This window comes from Belonocnema kinseyi, chromosome 4 (assembly GCF_010883055.1).
Source record: "Belonocnema kinseyi isolate 2016_QV_RU_SX_M_011 chromosome 4, B_treatae_v1, whole genome shotgun sequence".
In the NCBI taxonomy this organism is placed as follows: domain Eukaryota; kingdom Metazoa; phylum Arthropoda; class Insecta; order Hymenoptera; family Cynipidae; genus Belonocnema; species Belonocnema kinseyi.
The window spans coordinates 7,658,423-7,666,320 of NC_046660.1; positions in this window are offsets into that span (position 1 = coordinate 7,658,423).

The following is a 7,898-nucleotide window of genomic DNA, read 5'->3' on the forward strand; positions in this document are numbered from 1 at the left end:
CTTACATACGAACTCACAGTGGTAATCATGCTCTTTCTGTTTTGCGGCTCCCAAACGGTAGGTATGGTGGGGGTAATTTCCATCCACGATCTGGCAGCTCTGACAGCAGCCCACAGTTAACGAAGCATAATTACCTGGAGCAGAGACTACTGTGACCAACATGGCGGTTCTTTCAGAGCGAAGCTCTTCCATTGCTGCCTTCCAGCTGAATTTTTTTTAAAATTAATATTTCACAAATTTTGGGGAATTTTAGTTACATAAATTTATTTATTTTTAAGCGTAAGATATGTTCCCCATTAAATCTTGGGTAAATTTGAGCACTTTCAAATATTTGAAGAAAGTTTATGGAGATTTCCGTACATAATAAGTATTTTGACAAACTTTTAGGGGATGTTCCACAAATTTTGGGGAGTTTGGTTAATATTCCATGCGGATGTATTATCATATGACCCCTATAAAAAACGGATTTAAAAGTTACGTTACCGTATGTTCAAGGACTTTCTGAAAAGTTACGAAGATTGTTAAAAAAATGCAACATAAATGTTTATTTTCGTAACCAAAACTCTCTTAAAAAATGTTTACCCTATCCAAAAGTTGTTGATAGTAAAAAAAATTTGTATGGAATTGTATATCTATAATAATAAATCCATCTTTATAAACAAATATCACAATATTTCGATTAACTTACAGACAGAAATCATGAATCTCAACAAAATATATCAAAATATTATAAAATAACAAAACCAAGTTAAAATTCCAGTTGCTCTGGCGCGCTTTCCTCAATCGAGGTTCCTTTAAAATTACGCCTTTATTCTGTATTCATGAATTAGCCACCTTAATGAATTTCTCTTGTCTACTAAAATATAAGTTTGTCGTTGTCAAAACGCATTTCCGTAAATTACGATGTAGTTTTTTATAAAAAAAAAGCCTCTACCATTTTTATGAGGCTTTTATATTCAATATTTTATGATACATTTTAATTTAATTTGGTGTCACACATCATTATTATTTTTAAAAATTGACACGAACTATTGACAGACGTTTGACTCAATAATTATTATTCTTGGTTTTTTACAAGATAAAAAGCACAGGTATTTTTTATTTCTTTTACTTTAAAAAAATAAATTTGTGTGTAATTTACATGCAATAAAATATCGTTATTTATATATTATTTATTTAGATTCTTGGAAAAAGGCACGCAGTGGTAGCCGAAACGTCAGAATACTTCACAAATATTTCACAAATTTCATTTGTTTAAACCATTTTTTTTCATATTGTAAAAAATAAATATAGTAATCATTTTTTAATTTCTTTTGAAAAATTGAATTTGTTTAAATAATTATTTTTTTCCAACAATATTTTAAAACTAGTATTTAATAAATTGATTATAACATTGAATGATTTTGATGAGTAAGTAATAGGAATAATAATAAATAATAAATTATTTACGAACGAAAATTATTTGAACAATGAAATTACGTTTTTGAAATAATTTACTACTCGAAATAATTCAATATCAATTTTAATTTAGAAAATACGATTTTACAAATATTTTTTTAAATAATTGTTAAAAAAATTATATTCGCTTAGATATTCAAAGAGTGGATAATATATTCTTTCTATATAATATACAATCAAAAAAATAATTGTGTTATATTTTATATTCATTTTTTAAAGTTATCGCAAAAGAACTGATCAAATTGAAATTGCTCAAACAAATAAACATTAGAAAAAAGATCACAAAATTATGTAATTATTCAAGAAAAAGTAGCATGCGACATAAATTTTATTTAAACAATTAAAAAAAGATCAATTATTCATGGGAAATATTTAAATGGTCTTTCAGTAATTTTTAGTATAAAAAAGACGACCGAAATTGCTACTTTTCAACAGTTTATTTTCCATTTTCAAACATTTTTTTCGGTTTTATTTTTTCTTTCTTTTCCATAGAAAATTACAATTGTTTAGCAAACTTAATAAAAATTATTTGCTTTGAAATTTGTTTTTTATACGAGATATAAATAAATTCAACTCTTTTTTTGAAAATTTGTCTTTTTGATTTAAAAATTAACCTGTTTTAGTAGAATTCACATCTTTTGTGAACAAAAATGTAACTCTTTGGTTGAAAATTTAACAATCTTGTTAAAAAGTCATAATTTTTAATTAAAAATTTGATTATTGAAGAGTAGATTAAATGTTTACAATTTTTATGGAATCTTCTTTGGATGAAAATGTAACTATGTTTAAAAAAGTTTTATTTTATTTCAATAAATCTGTTTTAGGAAAAATGTCATCTTTCTCGAATTTAAATGCAACTGTTCGGTTGAAAATTTAACCATTTTGTTAAACACCAGATTTTTGTGTGAAAAACTCTACTGTTTTCTTGAAAGTTTAAATATTTCGTAGATAATTTACTTTTCTGGGTAAAAGTTCAATTTGTCTTTTTTATTAAAAATGTATGTGTTTTTGTACAAAGTTAATCTTTTTTGCATAAAAATGCAACTATTTCAAAATTTTAAGAAAAGCTTTCTTATTTCGGTCTTACGGTCTAATTTAAACAAACAAAAAAGATTGTAGTTATTAAAAAATCGTTATATCTTTAACGTTTCAGCTCTCACTGCGGGCCTTCATTAGGAAAAAATTCCTTCTCTAAAATTCAAAGTGTTTTTATTTTCATATATAATCAATTAAAAACTAAACCATAGTAACAAATTAGAAACATAAAAACTGATTTTTGTTATTAACTTTGATTTAAATGCGTAGTAAAAAAATTACACTTAATTGTCAAAAGTGTATTTCAATCAGTATATCAAACCGGATAAATTTTTAACCTTTGCTAAATCTTTTTTATTCAAAAGAAAATAATCTAAAGTCTGGTTATTTTTTAAATAAATCTTGATTAAAATTATTTCTTGAAAAAAAGATACTACTCCATCTTCACTCCATTGGGAAACGAACCACAAAACTTCTGATTTCCAGTCGGATGCTTTTCCAATTAAGCTATTAGAGGGACCAGAATAAGAACTCTTAATTCAAGAAAATAACGTTAATTTTTAGCTAGATGCTAATGGTACAAATAATTATTTTAAAGGAATCTGTTATATCATCAGAGATGGTACTTTACCGACCGTCGACAACCCTCCAAACCATGAAGGCAGCAAATCTACACAATATCGATCAAGTTACGAATCTTCAATAACAGAAAATGCTTAACGTTTAATCAGTCTAGATGGAAAGTAATATTTCAAATTCAAATTCAAATCATTTCTTGAAAAAAATCCTACTCCTTCTTCACTCCATTGGGAATCCAAGCACAAAACTTCTGATTTCCGGTCAGTTGCTTTTTCAATTAAACTTTTCTAAGGAATAATTTTAATTTTAATTTGAAATATTGTTTTCTATCTGGTCTGATTAGACGTTAAGTATTTTCTGTTATTGACGATTCCTAACCTGATCGATATTGTGTTGATTTTCTGCTTTCATAATTTTGTAGGGTTGCCCATGGTCGGTAAAGTACCATCTCTGATGATATAACAGATTCCTTTAAAATAAACTTTGTACTGTCTATTTGAGACCGAGCACAAAAGTTTTTTTGCAGTTCAACTATTTCGATCACCTTCTAGAACTTGCCTCGCAATTTAAAAATAAAAATAGCCTACACACATGATTAGGATTTTGTTGAAATAGCTTGACTAGTCCCCAACCAGACCCCGGATTGAAATCTTCACAAAAAATAACCCAACTAGCCACCGAACACTCCCGACTAGTAACATGACCTAAAAAACTTTTCCGCCTAGCCCCCGACTTGTAATAATTCCAAGTGGGGCTGTTTCTTCCCAGGCTTATTTGCTGACGGATGTTTATCATTTCGATCCTATTTCAATCCATGAATCTTGTATTGATTCTTAGTTTTTAGAGTGTGGTTATAGTTTAGGTATGGTTAAGATGACACCGAGTGAGGTTGTCCACTCTGAGAATAAGATGTTCGTGTTTGGGGATGATATTGTGTAGCTTCGCGATGATAAAAATTAACGTCCTAAATTGCGAGATATGATTTGTAAATTAATACTCTTTAAATAATTTAATACAAATAAATAAAGTCGAATCATAAGTTAGGTATGTTTTTATTTTCAACAGATTTTATATGTATTTAAAATTACACCAGGATCGAATTCAAATTTCGTTAAAACAAAAAAAGCAAACGATTCAACACTTTGAGATATCTCTTTACTAGTATTTCGTCACTAAAACTACTATTTAATAAATTAGTTCAACATAGAGAAGTTCCAAATCGCCCACCTTAGTAGATCAACATTAGTTCTGTAGATGAAATTCGTTATCATTTAGGTTGGGGTGCGGCAGAGTATGATCTTGTTCCCTGGAAGAAGATGATCCAGCTAAATGATGAAATTGGCCAGCTTGATTCTGCATTTGCCAAGAAGCTTCCAATTTAGCCCGATCTTTTCGAAACTGCATAGACTTTTCAGCATTTCTCAGTTTAGTCCGTTCAGCCTTCGCAGTCTTAGTATTTTCTGCTTTCAATCGTTTAGCCTCGTTCTTATTTTCCAACGTATTAAACTCGGACGGTAGCAATTTAGCCTTCTCTTCTTGAAACAGTCTAGCCCTTTTAATTGTTCTTATCCTATCCTTTTCAGCCCTCTTAGCCTTTCGCACCTTTTCAGCTGAAAGAATAGGGTCGGCCGTTTGTTCAACAGGAGGAAGTTGGGAATCATGATTAGGTTGTTGCTGTGTGTCACCAGGATTAGGTTCTTGTTGTGGGTAACCATGTTTCGGTTGTTGTTGTGGGTAACCAAGGTTAGGTTGTTGTTCTGGGTAACCAAGGTTAGGTTGTTGTTCTGGGTAACGAAGGTTAGGTTGCTGTTGTGGGTAAGCAAGGTTAGGTTTCTGTTGTGGGTTATCAAGGTTAGGTTCTTGTTTCGTGTGAATGTAAGGTTCGTGTCCACTGGCCACAATATTCTGAAAAAATTGAGAGGATTCAGAAAGCCCTGGTGGTGTCCAGTTTCCGTTATCCCGGCTGGCTTGAGAGCTTAAGTCTATAAAAACAAATTGAAATTAATGAATTAAGAGCATTAAACTAGCTTTTCCATCACTTTTGTTCAATCATATGTAGATCTTTTTTTAAACATATTTACAGCGTGGCTGCAAACTTTAAATTATTGTCGATAGTAATCCGGGCTGCCTAACAGTGACATTCCGTCACTTTTTATCTCAAATCACTTTTTAAAATGAAAAGTTCACTTGAGAAACTTTTTAAAATCAATAGATCACTTTAGTAAAGATTTTAGGGTATTTTAAAAGCTCCCATATAATATTAAATAGATTTCAATCATTGTTAAGGATTCCATTGAATTTCCAAGTTCCTTTAAAAGTTTTAACGTATTTTTAAAGGATTTGAAATATTATAGGGCATTTAAAAGTTTGCGAGGAATTTTTTATTGACTTCCATAGTGTTAAGGAATTTGAAGTAATTGAAAATATTTGAAGTTTTTGAAGGATTTGAAAAGATTCAGAAGGATTTAAAATATTTAAGGATATTTTTAAAGATTAGAAGGAGTTTTCAATTGGTTCCACGATTTAAAATCCAGGTAATTTTATGGATTTTCCCAGTGATTTTCCGGGTTTTCTTGTTAAGTTTTTTTTTATTTTCCCGGTAAACAAAAAGTAACCTATTCATATTTGTCGCAAAACACGAATATTTATTTTATTTCATGACATGCATTCTAAACATCCTTTTATACAACAGAGCAATAAAGTGAAAAATAATTTTGTTTAAATAAAATTATAAATCTTGAACTGGAATAGTGGAATTTTCTAACAAAAAGATTAATTTTTATTATAACATTAATTTTTAAACAAAATGATTAATATTTTATTTTCAACTAAACTGATGAATCCTCAGCTAGTATAGTTTAATTTTAATTAAAAATATAAGTTTTTAACTAAACAATTTAATCATTTAATTTTTAGTCAAAAAATAAATGTTCAGCGAAAGAGATGAATTTTGAACTAAATTTTGGAATATTCATCTAGAATAATATTATTATTTCAAGTTAAAAAAAATTTCCACCACAAATTTTAGGGTATATTGATCAATTTATAGAAATTGTCAAGATCTTCTAAAATTTGTAAGGGATTTTAAAAGATTTAAGAGGATTTGAAATATTATAGGTGTTTCACAAGATTGAAAGGCATTTTTTTAACATTTTGAATTTATAAACATTTAAATTAAAATTTTAATTTGTAAAATTTATAAACATTTTCAGTTGCACTAAAAACACTGGGTAGTTTGGAAAATTATTCAGTTTGCAAGATATGGCAATGCTATTTAATTAGTTGGGACAACCATTCACTTAGCTGCGGATACTATTTGAATAGTCAGTGAAACTAATGGAATTGTTGTACGAACTAATAAAATAACAGTATCAACTAATAAAATAGCAGCACCCTATTTCACTAACTGAATAGTTGGCTCAACTAACCATTTTATTCCGTGTGTGAGAGTTTTTAATGTTGTAATTATTAAACTTACCGATAGCTAAAAAAAAGATTATATACATAAACATTTCAGCCCACATGTTAGCTACAGGTACCGCAGATTTTTTTTCACTTTTTGCATTTAGGAAAATGAATGAGAAATTTTAAAGACTACTCGCGTTTAAATAACGATCTGTTTAATTTTTCTATATTATTTGATATTCTGTGCCCTACATAGGTTTGTTTCCTTTTGCATTGAAAAAATGTTTTTTGTAGTGCCGAAGCACAAAAATACGGATATGAAGCATATACGGAAGCTCTCATTTTTCTAACTTTCACAATATTTATTCATGAGCCTAGTGGCATTCAACTGATTTAAAATAAAAAGGAGGAGAATTATTTTCAGAAAGCAACTTTCACATACTTATTGACAAAATGAGATAAATGGATTTTCCAGAAACTTCTATAGTTGTTTACCCTAATTTTTTTTTTTTTAATTTGACCTTTTCTGAGGAAGACATTGTAAATGCCAGTTAATTAATTAGATACACAGTAAATCCCCAAAAGCAAGAAGTGGAGATTGGTCAATGTAAGGTAAAGTAAATTTTAAGGAAAAGGTCAGGAATATCAAAATGGGGGAAGTGAATGTAAATGAGGAGATGAAAATGATGATTGGAGGGATAAAAGAAATATTCGAGTACACAAGCAAAAACGAATTTAGTGAAGGAAGGGATAGAGGTGGATGGGATGAGGAATGTAAACAGAAGAAGAAGGAAGTGAGAAGGGAATTAAGGAAATGGAGAAAACGCACAAGTAGTGGAGAAAAATATAGGAGAAAAAATAAGAAGTATACTAAGTCGTGTGATAAAAAAAAAGATAATAAAAGGTTTGAGGAAGATGCGGAGAAGGGTAGGATGGATGAAGAGGTCTGCAAGTAGTAAATAGAAGAAGAAAGAGAAAGAAGAGAATAAAGCAGGATATTTAGATGGTGAAATGGAAAAAAATATTGTTTGGAATTACTAAGAGGGATAGATACAAAAGTTAGGAAAGGAGGAAAATATGGTAGGTAAACAGATGAGGAGAAAGACATTGCAAGGTAGGAAATAGTTAAGGTGTTAGGTATGATCAAAGATGGAAAGGCACCTGGTATAGAAGAGATTCCAAATCAAGTAATGAAATATGGTGGGGGGCGGGCAACATCAAAGGAATGGACATGGATAATGTGCAATAGTGTATGAAGAGGAGAGGATTGGTCAGGCTTATGAAAGAAAGGAGTAGTGGTGCCCATAGTGAAGAAAGGTGAAGGGGAAGAAGTTAAAGATTATAGAGAAGTGGCACTGATGCCAACATTTTATAAAGTATATGTGATTGTTTTATCGGAGAGGTTAAAGAAAGAAGTTGAG